This window comes from Apis cerana, linkage group LG13 (genome assembly GCF_029169275.1).
Source record: "Apis cerana isolate GH-2021 linkage group LG13, AcerK_1.0, whole genome shotgun sequence".
In the NCBI taxonomy this organism is placed as follows: domain Eukaryota; kingdom Metazoa; phylum Arthropoda; class Insecta; order Hymenoptera; family Apidae; genus Apis; species Apis cerana.
Genome location: NC_083864.1, coordinates 7,141,164 through 7,158,375, shown reverse-complemented (window position 1 = coordinate 7,158,375; position 17,212 = coordinate 7,141,164). Strand labels below are relative to the sequence as shown.

General features: G+C 45.8%; 1 long non-coding RNA gene across 2 annotated transcripts in view; it reads left to right on the top strand.

The window, feature by feature from the left end:
- The window catches only part of LOC107996183 (uncharacterized), a 49,604-nt gene extending 37,376 nt beyond the window's left edge, over positions 1 to 12,228 (top strand). Inside the window, exons 2-5 of one of the 2 annotated variants that reach the window (XR_009832417.1) lie at positions 718 to 1,212; positions 2,644 to 2,783; positions 2,999 to 3,309; positions 10,537 to 12,228. This is a non-coding gene — a long non-coding RNA (uncharacterized LOC107996183). Of the gene's footprint in view, positions 1 to 717; positions 1,213 to 2,643; positions 2,784 to 2,998; positions 6,512 to 10,536 lie in introns of those variants that run through there. The other variant, XR_001765743.3, reaches the window with a different exon arrangement.
- Positions 12,229 to 17,212: the final 4,984 nt, after the last annotated feature.

Genomic DNA, 17,212 nt, shown 5'->3' with positions numbered 1-17,212 from the left:
TATACGACGAAACGTATCTACACTCGTGGAACGAGACGAAATACACGGAAATTCCTTCACGGTTTTTAATTGAATCGTATCTCGAAACGTTCCTGGAAATACCAATGTTTATGCAGCGTACGCCCACCGCGAAGAAAAAAAAAAACGTATAACAGAAAAGGCAGGTATAACGTACGATCAACAATATCAAATATGTAAATCCATCGAGGATCCTCCTCGAGAACACGATCTCTACTTTCATTCGAAAAGTGCCGGCGTTTCGTACCCGTCGTTTCGTATAGGTGAATCAGAGGCGCGTAGGTAAAGATCGCGCGCGATGAAATTCGTAGAATAGAACGGATGTTGGGCAATCCGGAATGGTTGGCAGGTGCCGCTGGGTGGTGGGCGTCGTTTTACGCCAAATTCGATACGAAACCAGAATTCCCGTTTCCTTTCTCACGAAACGAATTCCTTTACCTCTTCCTTGCGTTTCTCCATTTTTTTCCTTTTTTCTTTCTTTTTTTTTTTTTTTTTGAACCTTTCTATCGCCTTTGCATCTCTCAGGTAAGATTCTTCTATTCCTTCCATCGAGAAAGTTTTCTTTGCCTAAAATCTTTCTTTATGTCGTTGTTATTATTATTATTATTATTATTGGATACATCTTCGATATTTTTGCGAATGATCATTTATATTTTCTTCGCTTGGTACACTTGGCTCCATTCATATTCTTCGTTTCAGATTCCTTCTGCAAACGATCATTCAGATTCTCTTCGTCCATGCTACTTCACTCGAACATCGGCCGCTGCATTTAAAATTCTACAAACGCTGGAATATTTTTATCTTTCACGTATTAATAACGAAACTCCACCGTCGGAATTTCCAAATACAAACGAACCGGTCCACATTTAGATTTTCCGTCGTATCGTGTGAACAAGTAAAAAAAGAAAAAAAAAAGAAAGAAAGAAAAGAAAAGAAAAGAAAAAGAAAAAAAAATAGGTTCGTATGGGGACGTCGCAGGTCCGAAGATCACGAACCGGCGCATATGGAGAGGCCGTGAAGCGGATGAGGGGTCAGAGTACTTCCTACACGCTGTGCCTATGGGGTACCCATACGTGTACGCGATTACGTGGGCAACGACGTGTGGGACATCATAGAACGGCCACGAGGCAACGCACCACCTGTTGAATCTCTCGAGAGGGTCACAGAGGGAATACGCGCTTGACTGCGAGACAGGTAAGACGTTGGAAAGAGAAGAGGAAGAGACGTTGGAAGATGAAAGAACAGAGGGAGAAAGAGAGATTCTACAACTTCGTCTCGGTCTTTCTTCCACAGTTCGTCTCTTCTTATCCGTGGCTCGTTTCCTCGGTTCCTTTTGCGTTAGTCATCGTTGCCTTTCGCAATACTTATTATCTTCTTAAATGAACCACGGCCAACGCTGGAAGCCGGCGGCTTCGGTAATTGGCCACGATGCGTCCGTTGATAAGCAAAAAACCGCGGATGTAAATCTTGCGCCGTGGCAAAAGTGTACCGCGAGGGCGTGCTGCGACTCGGTAATCATTCTAATTAAACGGCATTATTCTTTGGTTCCTTGGGTGGATCGTGTAATGAGAATTCTCGAAAGAGCGGAATTGAACGGTGCTGTGCTCAATCACTTGGAGGAGATTTTATTTTTGGAAAAGATAAATTAAACGTTGATTACAACGTAGCAAAGTGGGCGATAATCGATCCAACTTAAATGTCTCGGCGGAAGAAATGAAAATTATTATTTTTATCATTACTTCGTGTTGTCGAATGGCAGAGTCGATTCTTCTGCAAGAGAGAAGAATCGAAAGGTAAACATTGAATTCGAAATCCCCGTGGATCAATAAACGCGGAGTACGATCGGTAGTAAGTAAGCCACAATAAACACGGGGAAGAATTTCTCGGAATAAATTTCACGGCCTTTCGGTTCATCAACACTCGAGGTTTATCGACCGGCTCGAGGCGCCTCGACCCTGACCGAACAAAGACGTAAAGTTTCCACGATAGCTCCAACAGTTTTCCCATCGTGCGATGATCCCAGGCGTGCGGAGGTGGGCCCGGCGTTTGTCTTATTAGAGGAAATATATTAATGTCAAAACGGATTACGTCGTACGTCTGCATCAACCTGTCGTGTCGAGATCTGACGCGCACACGAGCGTGCAAGCACGTTCGCTGCCCTCGAGCCTTTCTCGATACGTATATCGTGGATCATCGATGGATCGGTGTGGGTACGTGGGCACGGAAAGCGCACGATTACGCATCGCGACGGCTCGTCTCCCTTTTAACGAGCGTTATTCAATAATATTTAAATTTAATGAGCGGCTCGTAAACAACATTAATGAATCGAGAGGGATATATCGGTATTAATTAAAATATAATGAGACGAGTAATTATCGGAGGAGTCGTGAAAGAGTTTACGAGAGGTGATTCGAAGTGGAAACGTTGGCGTATTTTTCGCGTTTCGATTGATCGATATCCGGAAAGACGATCAATCTTGGAACGTAACGATGACGTTTCCTCCTGGGAGGAAAGAGTCGTCTCTCTCTCTCTCTCTCTCTTTCTCTCTCTCTCTCTCTCTCTCTCTCTCTTTCTCTCGTTGCACAAACGAGCCTCGTGTAATTTACGAAATCGTTTTCCATCCAGTTACTATATCGTTTCACCGGAACGAAGAGTGATTCATCGTGGAGGGAACGTTGGCCAGGAAATGTGGAGTGTTTGCGGAGGATTATATCGACCTACGCCGAACTTACTATTAATTTGCTGCGTGGACAATGGTGCTAATGGTATGATATTAAGCAAACCTGTATATATATATATATCAAAAATTACACGGACAATTTCGATTATTGGGAAGTAACGTTAACGTATTATATTTAATATCGTGAAATAAATTTACAAATTCATTCTACGATTTTACGATTTTTCATCGATCACGTTCAATTTCTCGTTGGAGAATTTATTCGGATAATCCATTAACCGTGATGATCCTTATTTACAGGATTTTACGGAAGAAAAATTCCTTTGAATTAATCGGCCGAATGAATTAAATTGAGGATCGATCTAGAAAGAAAAAAATTACAAAAGGATTAAGAAAAATTTCTCGATATAAATTTCAAACAAATGTGCAACGAAACAGAAGCCATTGGACGATATCCAATCCACTCCATCCACGTGGAAAAAAGAAAGCACATCGAGCGCGTATCGTCGAGATGACAGGATATATCGCGTTGAAACAATGAAGCCCAGCCTGTCGGAGTAAAATCGCGGACGAGATGGTGGCAAGAGGGATACCCTGATTCCCTCTCGAAGGTACCTGCACAATACCTGAGCACCGGCGTGGGCGCACGAACCGCGTCTCAACCTGCTGAAACTCGTTCCGTGGTGGTAGGGCCTGACGAGTCTCCGCGAGAGCAACGTCGGCTTCCGAGGACGACGGCTGTCGTGCCTACCGGCTCGAATCCGCTCCAACACGTAGAATCGGCGCGAGCCCTATAAACCACAGGATTACAGGCGACACGCCGCGTCGTAATTCTCCACGATTATTAAATTCTCCGATCGAGGTTAAAAAATCCTAACTTCTTAGCTTCTCAAACGTACCTCGTTCTCGCTTTGCTCCACTCTTTCCCATTCTCGTAAGAAGATTGATTCTCATTGCGAGTTTCTGCGAGTATCGGACTCCAAGTTTGGAACAGATGTTTCCAAGTAAATATCTCTTCAATTCTTCTCAATGTAAATTATCTTACGGATTACGGATTGAAACGTTAATTTTTTTTTCAACAATTCCTCAAAATCTTCTTAAAATCGATGTATCGTGTACGTAACGATACTTACGTGAACGGATGGATTCGAGGATATTGTAGCGACGCGCGTCGCAACTCGAGTGGTAATTTGTCCGAGATGGGTCATTACGAGCTTGAGGCTCTCTCGTCCAGCACGGGACAGAGGTGTTTGGAGGAGGGCCTTGCGAGAAAGCGGGGCCCTCGCTGACCCCATCGTGAACCGCGGCCGTCAAAAGTCGCGCGCGCGCGTGCGCGAGCACGAGGCCTGTTTGGATCTCTGGCAATTTCGGCGAGGGGCAAAAAAGGAGGAGGCGGGCGTAAAAACGCATCGGCGAGAAGAGTGGCACGGTAGACAGATATATACGCGGCGTGGATCAGCTTCCACGATGGCCCATCCACGTTCGTTCCATTTCGGTGAAATGGGCCTCGAGACACCGAAACACCGGTTACCTCGAACGCGTCCAACTGCTGGTTCGAGCTGGAATTTCTTCTTTCTCTCCCTCCCCCCGGCTTCAGAAGGTTAATTGGTTTGATGGGGGTCGCTGGGTATCGTTGCGTAAGGGGGTAGTCGAGAAATTTTCATTCCACGGGAGAGGTGTCAGTTTTTACAGTTACACACTGGGATGTATTAAAAATTCGAGGCACGAGGGACGGCACGAAGGACGGAGGAGGTGAGATTGAAACGAGAAATTCGAATGGCGTTCACGAGGGATTCCTTTATCGATCCTTTCAACGATTCGATTCAAGGATTATGCAAATGGAGGAAAATTGAATCCATCCTCGAGATGGATTCTTCGTATCGCGAGTATCCTCTCCTCGACTTGCAAATTTTCTCCTCGATTAAAGGGGGAAAGGAGGAGAGGAGGGGGGGAGGTAACTTTGAACGTGGCTTCTCGCACGAGTTCCTCATAAAACCCAATCATCGTGGGCAAAGTAACCGTGCCAGAGAATGTTTAAATATACCGGTGAGCAAGATTGCGGTAAATGGAGGTTGGACGGTGTTAATTGAGAAATACAGATTCGCGTGAATAACACGGAGCAGAGATGGGGAGGGAGAGAGAGAGAGGAGAGTGGAGATTGGAGGGCAGTGGCGATAAATTCGATCGTACGGGACAAATTGCCAATAAAATTGGCGTCCGCCGCGATGGACCGACACGCACGTACCTGGCCTTAAGTCACATAACTCCGTTCGTAACTCACCTGTTTTCGCGTGTATCGGCCGAAATTTTAACTTATGCCGGCCATTATCCCGTCCAGCTGGCCCGTTCGGAGAAAAATTATTGCTGCACGTGTCGCACGGTAGAGAACCGTCACGATAGGACAAGATATTTGCAACCCGGACGTTTCTCGCCACGAAAAAGTTTCGACCGTTCCGTCCCGTTGCCCACGCTCCTCCCCTGGTCAATTACACTTCTGGAAACTGTCCGCAAAAAAAAAAAAGAACAACTTTTGCGCGGTGGATTTCGTGCAAAATTGAATCGAGCAATTTGGAACGGATTCGGCTGGGTTAAAGATCCTTGTTCGAGATCCACTTTACTCTTTAACACACCTGTGCCGTTGTTTTGAACTTTCATTTCCAGTTTTACGCATAGATTTTGCTGCTCGCGTCGAGAAGAAATATATGCATATATAAATATAGAAAGTCAAGATTAAATTCTTATTCTTTTCTTAGTTCATTAAAAATTACTTTTCCATTCCACGTACAACAAGCAACATTTTAACGATACTTTGTGCATACATTTATTTACTCGAGCCGATTCACCGTACATTCCAAGGCTCCATTTTTTTTCGAATCGAAGACGCGCTTTTCTCTCTCTTTCTGGCCTTCACGCCAGTTCAAGAAGCCAGAGAATGCAACAACGAACTCGCGTATCCGCACTTCTCTTCGGATCGAGCGAGAGAGAGAGAACGAAAGAGAGAGAAACGCGGCTGAATCATCGTCGCTCGGTTGCGAAAGCGCGCTTTCCGCGGCTCGTTCTTCCGATAAATGCGCGCGTGTCCTTAATCGGGCGACTGGCCGCCACGGATTTATGTATGATTAGTACAAGCGAACAGCTGTGCGCGGCCCCCTTGCCTCCCTTTTTCCTCTCTTCCCTCTCCCTTTTTCTCTTTTCCATCGCTTTCCTCCCTTTTTCGGACACGGAACGGTCGCAATTCTTTTTTCCACAGCGCGAAATTTATAATGGAAAATTGAGCTTCTCTCTTGTCGTCTGGCCGCGGTCTCCGTGACGCCCACGCCACGAGATGGAGTTCACAGGTGCGGCTGGCAACCTGTATCTTCGCGTGGATGCGCGCGCGTGTCGCACGCACACGCGTTCCAAAGCGTGCGGCTGCGTGATATACTCGGCCCTTGTTCGCCTCGTTACGCCACGGGTGAGGCCAACCAGCCCGTTTCGGCCGCATCATCCGGAATTCCTCCGTGTCCTCTTCTCTCCGTCTCTCCTTTTTCGGGAATTCTTCTCGCTACGTGATAAAACCATCGTCGGGAAAAATTGAATTTCATTCCCGGAATTGTAGTCGTTTCAAACCAACCTGTCTCTTCGTGGAATTTTCTTTCTTTCTTTCTTTTCTTTTCCTTCTCCTTTTCTTTCCTTTTTCTTTTCCCCTGGTGACTTGGAAAATTCTCAGGAGGGGATAATTTCGGTTTCGAGTTTATTTCGGTTTAAAGCAACTCGAGAGAATGAATTGAGAGATATTTAACGTTATGGGTATGGTAAATATATGATCGATGATTGAAAAACTTGGTATTCGTTTAAGTGGTTTTTTGCCGGCATTCTACGATCTATAATATCTATCCAGTCTCCATGTGGGAAAGAAATCGAATTGATGAGTAGATTCGATATTGTGGCGAAAAATAACTCGGTAAAAAGGTCTCAAGGTAATGGAAAGGAAGAAATTCTTTGGAGCGTGGAATCGTTTAGATAGACGTTCAATGGCAGGCTGCAACTTGTCATAAATCAAACATAAACGCAAAGAAATTTCATTTTATCCTCACCTCGTGGAACACAGCGCACGCTGAGTATTATTCACCTGTAGTATCTAATTATCATCTTCCGTGACCCCACCTTAGATTTTACTCCGTAACATTCCATTATCCGTTATGCCTGCATTCATATTACCAGCCTGAATTTCGCTTAAACTTCATTTCTCAGAGATAACCATCGAGCAATTATCAACAAAACATTTTCAATTTTAAAACACGATCTTGAAATAGCAATTTTGTAAATCGTATTTTCTTTCTCCCTCCCTATTTTCCAAAAATTCAACGCTCTCCTTCAAACAATCCCTTCCCTCCTCCCCTTCGAAGAAAATCGCGTAAACACACTGCGGAGCCGAATGCACGAAGCGCGTATCCAACGGTGTCTAACGTGATTAAATAACTACCTAGTCGTGAAGCGATGGCGAGGTATAATCCTTGTAAACGCATAAATTGCCGTATATTTAAGATAGCGGCGGCGTTATTCGGATAGGTCTGGCCAGCGTGGTAAGTTGACGTGTCCAACGGGCCACCTAGGCGGATCACGAGCCACGCCTCGGCCAAAACGCACGGTTCTTTACTGCCGTGGCAGAAAACGGGCGTTTTATAGGAAGAGGACAAGTCGACTCGACGATGAGACGACGCGTGCGAGCTATCACGGGCCCCTCTTCCCGATTAAAAGGAAAATGGACGCTTCTATTTCCCGCCTCCGCGTCCATCCTGGATCCAACCTGGACACGAAGGTGGTCGTCCAGGATCGTTCGTCTCATCGGCCAAGGTTGTTTATCTTGCGGAGATACCCGTTCGTTCGTTCGGTTACTGTTTCTATGCGTTCATTGTTTCTATCGTTCTCTCGCGAGGGTGGGGCGACCGTGAAATACGCCTGATCGCCGTGATCCTCGATCGTTCCTTAGAGATCTTAAGCTCTCCGGGTATTGTTGGATTCAAGTACGGAAAATTTTAACGGCCTCCCCCTTCGCGGTCGATCTGACGCGTGATGGATTTAAGTGGTACGAGTTTATGAATGGATACGGAGGGGGTATTCTCGAGTCGAGACGTTTTATTGTCTCAACTGGTACGTTTAAAGGATTCGTGTTAGGACGAGTTTGTAAAAATTTTCACTTTTATATCGCGTTCTGTTTCTAAGCAAGGTATGTGCAGGATATCGAAAGAACGAAAGGGGTTATTTATTTAAGTCGAGGATATATTAATATCGAAATATATGCGCGCAATTTTAAAAATCCATATCTATCCTACTTCCATTAATTTGTTTCGCCAATTTTCATCAAATTCAATCGATCGAACCAAACCTCGATCACATCCTCGATCAATATGTTCAATCGTGCCACCGATCGGTCCCACGATTCACTCCTCCCTCGAATTTCTCTGACACGTTCGGAGAAAAAAGAGAAAAAAAGAAGGAGAAAAAGAAGAAGAGGAAAATGAAAGAAGAGGAGGTGGAAGAAGGAGAAGTAGGTTCTGTTAGAAACGAACAATATCTTCGTTACGAGGAGACGTCATTATTTGATCCAGCATCGAGACGATCTCTCACGGTGCATTCTCGAGGACACGGGAAGAACTCGAAGGTGTCGTGAAGGTTTCTCCAATCGTGTACGGAGATTGAATTCACCGTGTTCCCCGGGTTAGTTAGACCCTAGACGGGGAGGGAGAGGAGGCCGCGTAGAGACAGTAATTTACATGACAACGAAATTCTGGTTCGTAACCCGCTTCTGACCCTCCTTATCGTGATCTCCCCCGATTCTTCCATATTTAAAGGAGCTCCGGCCAGTGACCCGCAGATCCTTACACGCCGTGGCCTCGCATACGTGGTGGAAGGTGGCACACCGAGCGACACGTAGGGCACAGGTGCTACGGCCCGATCGTATCGAGGCCACCGATCATTGTATCGAGACGAGACCGCCGAACGAATTTCCATAAAACGGCCGCCAGAGATATACGGTATTGTCCCGCATCGGTCGCCGTCCCATCCCTCAACCCTGGCCCCCGGATCAAGATCGAGATCCGCTCGTGTCGAGGTAAATTCGTATCGATCGCGTAAATAATGCTTTCTACCGGATCTCGTGCATGGGAAACTGACTCGTGACACGTGGACATGGAGCGGATGATTTTCGGAACGATTCCTTCTTCGGGGATGAATTTTGGGGGGAATCTCTCAGAAATTTCTCGAAGCTCAGATTTAAGAAGGAAATAATATCTAAAATTTTGAATTTCCTTCCTATTCCACGAACGAACGAACGAAGAAGTGTTGAAGAAATTTCACAATCTTTCGGATAGAAAGATTTTCGAGTGGATCAACACCTCCTCCAAAGAAAAGGATCTCCATCGATCCTCGATTCTCGAGTTAAATTTAGCGCCTCGCGGTAACCGGACGTCCTCCCAAGGCGTCTTGAAAAACATTCCTCGTTGACAAGCATAGATGACGGGGATGCGATATCGTGCTTCATCATCGTCATACAGGCATTCTTCGTTCTAACGAAAGCAAGGTGGGCAGCAGCCGTTTCTCTTAGCCACAATTCCCCGGGCTAGGTGATGTAGTGCGGCTGAGTGATTTCACAAAGGAACCGGAGAGTTAGAGTCCCGACTCGTTATGCCTAAATAATTTTTTTCGTCGTTTATCCCCGTGTGGAACACGCTCTCCTCCCCCGTTCACCGGTTGGTGAACAGTGGAAGGGAGAGATTTAAGGGAAACGAGGAGGTGAAGAAGAAGAAGAAGAAAGAAAGAAGGAGGAAAAGAAGAAGAAGAAGAAGAAGTGTGGAGGGAAGAAAGAAGAGGAGGCAACGGAGAGACGCAACCTGTCCCATGCATCTTGTGGGCAGGGGCGCTTCCGTCAGCATCTACGGATTCATTAGAGAACAATAGGATGATGAGTGCAGTCCGTGAGTTGTAACAGACTCGAGACGTTGGGACAAGGAGAAGAAGGCATAAAAAGAAAGGAGGAAGGGAGAGGAGCGCAAAGGCGCGTGTATGGTGAGGAACAGCCTCGTAAAGGATTTTCTTATATGGATTTTCTTCGCTGGCATTCGTTCAATTTCAAACGTTCATACTTTCACGTTCTCACGTAACATGAATGTGACGTGGTCGAGAAATAAAAATGGCATCGGATGGAAATTCGAAAGTACCTTTTGAACAATTAATCGATAGATTCTTCATTTTCTATATATATTTTTTTGTTTTAAAGAGATTGAACACGTAAGAGTTCTATAAATAGCCATACGCGCATGCTTATCTTTCCTCTTCTTTTCTTCTCCCTTCACTGGCTTGGAGCTCTGCTTCCCCTTTTTCAATTCTTTTTTTTCATTTTTTTATTTCTTATTTTTTTTGTAGCCACAACGAAGTGCGCACCAGAGAACGGGTACGTAGAGGAGTATGTAGATTCAGGACAATGCGGTCCTATTAACGAGATCAAACGATACAAGGAGACGACCGCCGTGGTCCGGTACTGTGCTCCCGCCAACCAGGGATGCAGACATTCTTACACTGTTCTTTCTTCGCGCTACTTTGTCGAATAATAAGGCCGAGAACTACCAAAATCCTCAATTCTCCTCAATCAATTATCCAAAATAGAAAAAAATAAAGATCTTATTCAAAGATCATCCTCCTTCTATCCACAATAAGCTAAGAACGAACGTGTATGATTCAATTTTTAAATTAGCCCCAGAATTACTTGTGACTAAATCAAATAATGATTCCATTTTTCCAGCACAGTTTTCGAGAAAAACGAAATTGCAAAGGATTAAGATTAACTTCGATCGTTTCAGATAAACAATTTGCCATAAAGAACGGACCACCAAGACGCCCGTTTACCACAATTTCATTAGAAACCGTCGCTCCTCCATTCTATCGATCTTCCGTTCTATCGTCCACGTATCAGAAGAAGAGTGTAGAGTAAAATGGGCGAGGAGAAAAAGTTTGTCTCATCCGGTATAAGCAGATGCGCGCACGGGCGAAGATGCATCGGAAACGTTATGTTAATATTAAGGGGAACTGCGTGCAGGACCGTAGGTGCTTTCCAGGAATCTCTCGCTAGTCCTGCGGCCCTGACGATGATAAGGCCCGCAGCACGACGGTGGCGGCGTTACAGGGCACCGAGGATTTACAGAGGCGACAGACCGATATACCACATCCCTATCCCCCCCACGGACGTTTCTCGTCCTCTTTACCTCGCTTCGCTCTACTTTGCCTCGCCTCCGACTTTTTACACAGGGCCCGAGATCCCTCGCTTCTGTTACGGTGGCCTTACGTACCACCAGTATGTAAATGCACTTCGGTAAACCGGCTATTCATCCTCGCGCCGATATATAATTTATCCGCATAATTCGTATTTTACCACTTTGAAACGTTGCCATCGTCGAGTACTCCTCCCGTTCCATCCTCCCTTCTACAGTATTCCCCCCCTCTCGTCAGTTTTTTCGCTCGCCTCCCTTACGAATAAATTAACGTAATTGGCAAATCTTTGATTCGTTCTTTTATTACTCGATCGTCTTTCTAATGTCTTTCGTTCCTCCGGACGGTGAATTTCTAATAATTTATGATAATTATTGCAAAGAAGAAATTGTTATAAAAAAGATATTGTCTATATTGGAATGTTATAATTGATTTCGAGAGAATGAAATTCTCTGAAATATTTCAATCGTCGCGTTCGAAGAATCAGCAGGTATACACACACGCGCATGCACGTATATAGAAAAATCCATCGAATGGTTGGAAGGAGGTCTCTGGTAAGCACGTAAATACGCGGCTTCGTGTATCAAGAGCACGACGAGGGTGGAACAGCGGGCACCGTTGAATCGTATGCAAAAGAAGAGCGATGCGCGAGTAAAGGAGAAAAAAGAGAGAGAGAGAGAGCAAAGAGAAAGAACAAACGACAGTCAGGCAGCCGAGGGCACGAGAGACGAGGGACACGAGCGAACCAGATTGCTTTAATTTGTTGCGCGTCCAGCAAAAATGTTAATGCCCGTCGGCCGCTCGTAATTCAGCCATGCCGCGGCCGCCTCTCTCTTTCTTTCCCCCTTATCCACGCTCGCTTTTCCATCTTCCTTCGTTCCCGCTCCGCTGTTTAGCCTCTTTCACGCGTTACACACAGTGGCCCTTATCTGCGGTTTTATGTTCGGCTTTGCGTTTCAGCGACGCCGATCTTTCGCGCCCAGAATTCACGAAGGACGATCCAATGGTCTTCTTCTCGATCGTGGGGTTGAACGGATCGGATACCTCGTGTTTTCTCCAGCCGTAAGTGCACGATAAGGTGTTAAGAAAAATTTACGTATTTTTGATACGGAAACTTTTTCCCGTTAATAACAATATTTGCTTCTATCCGCGTGTGTGTGTGTGCAAGACAATAATTCCGTCGAAAGAATATGTAGAAGAGAATTAATTGCGAATTTTTGCAATTACATTGGGTCGATTGAAAAAAAGATTAGTTTGGAAGTGGCAAGTTGTTGCGAGACAATGCATCCTATCTTGAGAATTATCGCCAAGAGAACAACGATTCCTCCGTTTCGCTTTACGTATTTTCAAAGTTTCGCTTCACGTGTGATCCGATGCATTCGATAAAGCAATCTACCTTTTAGGCGGAATCACCTCGCCAACCACGAAACGCATAACATCCCGATAATAAACGAAACGATTGTAAAACCGGGCCGCCTCATATCTCTCTTTAAATTACAATTAATCGTGGATGAATTATTCATGAAACGGCGATCCCGTAACACCCTGTAAATACCTGCCCAATAACCGATATCGATAACGTAATGCCTAATAATCCGTAGACACCGTCCAGGTGTAAAACCGAATGTCCATAATTTTCTCTCCGCTATCCGCTCGAGGAGGAGGGGAGAGCCGTTGCAAGACCTCTATTACAGAATTTATTGCGTGGACAGGGCTAAGTATGATAGCCGGTCCCGGTCTAGCCGCGCTATATTCACGACGAGCCGGCCGTTGAAGTGCATCGAAACGATTCAGATAAAACAGCGTGTACGCACACGCTGCGGATGAAAACGAGGCGGCGGCCCGCGCAATCTTGCGCGAAACCGGCCCGTTTCCCCTCCCCCGATTTTTCACCGTTTGTCCCCGTCATTTCGAAGCCCCGCTCTCCAACGGGCCTCCTCTTCTCCTCCTCCTCCCTCTCCTCTCGAACGATATTTTTTCCTCGTCCACTGGACGATTCACTTCCGATAGATCGTGGCGGAGCAGCGTTGCACTTGTCGCGTCCACTTTCCCGACCGTTTTCACACGAACGAAGCTGTGGGAACCGCTCTCGCTCGCTGCACCCAGTGCAGCCTATGTCGACCACTTGGAAACGACACCCCACAAAAAACCGACCCCCTTCCGCAAACACTCCTCGGCCGGCCGCGCCTGTGCGCGCCAAGGTGGCCCGTTACGAGCGTGTGGGAGAGTATCGATAAAGTATCGTGAAATTCGCCTTTGGATATTGATTTCTCCCGTTACGAACGAGAGGCGAGGACGAGATTTTCGCCATCTTCCATCTCTTTCGATCGTCCTACGTTCCGCTTTTCATGGGCACAGAGGCACACGGGATAGAAATTATTGCGAGCTCTTTTCTTTTTTTTACCGCGTTAAAAAGGCGCGATCGAATTAATATGCACTTTTGTAGGATTTTTTTTATTACTTGGCGATGCGGTTATTGAAATTCGTGGTGAACGATGTCCCCTCGTTCGCAAGGAGGGTCAGGAAAGATAAATCAAAGTAATGGAGTCGAAGATTTCCCACAAAGGGTGAATGAAGAAAAAAAAGAAAGAAAGAAAGAAAAGGAAAAAAGAAAGAGGCCGAGTAAAAAGTGTAACCGGACGTCATCGAGGAAAGATCTAACTGGATAGATTTTCCCGCGCGTAAGTGTTTGTCTTAAATATTATTTTACGAGCGAGCCACTTCTGAATCCCATTCATAGACTTCGGACAAATATTGTCCGATCCCAATCGTTTTGCAGCTTTCGTTTCAATAACGACACGTATATCCCTCCCCCGCTCCTCCCCAATTCTCGTCCTCTTTTTCATTCTCCCTTAATCTCTCCAATCCCGTCGCGCGACATCATCCATCGAGTTTTTCTTTTTTTCTTTTTTTTTTTTCCCCTTCCGTCGTCGTTTCCGTGCGTTCGATCAACAGAAGTTTCTTACTGTTGACAGTGGTACCCTTTTAAAAAGGGTGGCGGACGATGGAGTAGGCCAAGAGATCAAGCCAGGGGACCAAGTGCGAGATTGCATCTGTCGCTGCGGAAACGGCTGCGCCCGCGACTTCCGTTCCTCTCTAACGTGTTCCCACCCTCGGGGGAGATTAATAGTCTGTTAGGCTGCTCGGCAGGAAATCTCGTCGATCGAGCAAGTGCGCTTCGAATTACATTCCGTGTGTGTATTTGTAAGATTTTTGGTAATTTTTTTTTCTTTTTTAACAACGAAATTAAAAAAGGAGAAAGTTTCGAGCAAAGATAATTTTCTCGAGTATATAAGGATTCGAATTTGATATTAAAAAGGATCGTCTAAGAGAGAAGTTATACTTGAATAAGGGTTAAATTACATTTTTGACATTTTCGTAATTGGGACGATGATAATAAGATTTTTACGCAATTTTCATCTTTCGCAAATCAATTGCCGAAAATTTCGCCATTGTGCATCGAAAGGATCGTTGGACGGGAATTTTTCACTCGGCCGTGATTGCACAATGGACACGAAAGCCGGTCGTTGAAGGATCGGGGACGAGAAATATTGAATTTCGAAGGAGGCTAGCGATTAATCACGCGGGCCATTGACAAATGAACGAGGTACCTTTGATGATCCGCGTACATCGTTTAAAAGACGCTTAAAATCGTGGTTACGTGGCCCATGGGAGCAGATGTGTAGCGCAACGAGGGTCGAAGCCGAGCGTAATCGAGAGACAGGACGTCAAGGCGAGGAGGTCGCAGGGTCGAGACTCCACGAAACTCGCGCTTCTCTCACGGCTGGTGGTCCCAATCCATTGATTTCAACGAAGGCGCCGATCTCGCGAAAACCATCACGGTTCATAGGCGATTCATGATCGGCCCTCACTTTCTAAGAAGGATCAACAACCCGCCGAACAGATGTTTCGTTATCCTCGATACACTTTGACATCATCCGTAATTTTAATCTGCCATCGGTTTTCGATTAATTGTCACAAATGGGTCTCGTAATATTTAACCCTTTCAACTCGAATATCCACGCGATCAATCTTAATTCATTGCAATTTATTGCGATGAAACAAAGAAATATCGTTATTCCATTCCACGATGGATACTCGCGATGGATTCCCTATATGGGGAAAATATAAACGAAAGGATTAATTCTGCTAATCAATCGAGGATTCTGATAAAATCGCTCGGATTTCACCGTTTCGCTTTATTATGGTGGATCACAGGAATCGATTATTCTATTTCGACAAGTTGGTTCGTTCTTTATCTGGATTTCCATTCGAAATATTTGCCACGCGTGACACGAGAAGTATGTTAATTCTATGTTGTGCGTTGCCGAACCGGTGGGGGCTCAATGACCGCGTTCGATCCGCCTTCTCTCGGCCGATCATACGCGTTGCGTTCAAAACATTTACCCGGTGGAAAGATCGAAATTCATCGGCGCCGATAACGAGCGCCGAACGTTGACAAAGGACCCTATCTGGAATCTGTTCGGAACGCAGTGCATACCGAGCAGCCTGCATAAATGCATTCTCTCTCTCTGGAACCGTGGTGGTTCGCGCTCACACGAGCGCGACTTCTCCAACCGTGTATTCTCTTCGCCCCCTTCATCTCTCTCTCTCTCTCTCTCTCGCCCCTTCTCCTCTTTTTCTCGCTTCCGTTCCGTTCCCGAACAGAATCTTTCTCGAGGAGTTGAATAAAACGCGTTTTACAGTCGCCTCGTTCAACGTTGCTTATGCTAATTCCCCGCTGTCACGCGTACGCGTCCATCGCAGGAATTTACCCGGATTTATCATAAATTTAAATTCGAGAGAAACGCTACGCTATTCCCATGGAAAACGATGCTCCCCTTGGCCGATAAACCGTCCCTGCCAGGAGGTCACAACTCTTCTAATGATTAATGGCCCATCTCTTCTCCCTTTGTCCCTTAAATATATTCACTCGACCGTGTTGGTTTGCCAGAAATTTCTATTCCACTTTTTCCAAGTTTAATCGTTTTTTGGCGAACATATTTTTTCCCTTTCTTTACAAACTTTCATCGAGTCACTTAATCATCGATGGAAAATAACCTCTCCCTTTAAACATTTAGATAACCAAAATAGGAATCGATCGAAATAATGAATGGTATCTATGACCACCCCCGTTGCCTCGTCCGAAAAGAGCGAATCCTTGGCGAAGCCTCGCGCCGCAACATTCCGCGCATTCCGACAAGCAATAACGATCGAAAGGATGGGGGAGAGTTGGGGGGAAACGCGAGCTGTATCGAGGAGACAGAAGTGGCTTCAGTTTGGAACCGGCCGGTTCCACGCACAGTGAGCCATTGTTATCGAGGCGGCGGTAAAGCGTTCATTGGCGTCCACCACGCGAGGATGGAACCAGTTTCTATCTCTTCCCTCCTGATACGAGGCGGCCGGTGATGGCGGAGGGGGAGGGGGACAGCTCGAGGGAACTTAAAAGACGCGTTCTACGGTGGAACGCGACGCGCACGGAATCGTAAATGCGTGCTCCACTTGTCATCTCCGGGCGGCAGGTTCATCGTCCACCACCGGCTGGATGGATGCGAGCTGAGTGCATCCTTGCGCGCTTTCCACTCGGGGAGGGGAAGCGTCTCGTTTCGTTATCGCGGCCGTGGAATTTTCACTCCCTCGATCAACCGTGCCCCTCGGAATGCGAGCAACGTTTTGCGCAATTTATTATCGACCTACATGCGGATTCTTCCTATATTATACGGCCCCGATTCCTGGGATTGGAACGATTCCAGCGACACCAGGACACCAGGGGCATGGATGCTGTTGGGACAGTGTTGCAAGAGGAGGAGTTTTTAACAGGAATTCTATTCTTTCGCGCGGAGTAATAGGGGCGTTTTGTCGGATCTCGTGGCACGATGCTCGCTCGAGTGTCGTTACGAACGATGCTCGTTCTATGCTCGTTGTTTTATGTTGTTTTATGATGCTGTTTCCGCTCGATTGGATCGGATAGGGGATACGTTCGCACGAATTTTGAAATTTTCCCAGTTTTTTCCGATTTAATTTGATTTTTCTCGAAAGATATATATTTTTATTTCGTTCGATAGTTATTCGAAATTAATTCGTTTAATACAGAAGAGGAAGGGTTATTCCATCTCGATTCGAATTATCGTGTTTTACATCGTGACACGATCGTTCTTTCTAAATCCAAATTCTCTGGAAAAAGGAATTAAAACAAGGATAATGTTGGAATGGTACGCGAGACTGATAGTTCGAAATCCCATAAGAAACCGAGAGGAATTCCAAGGAACA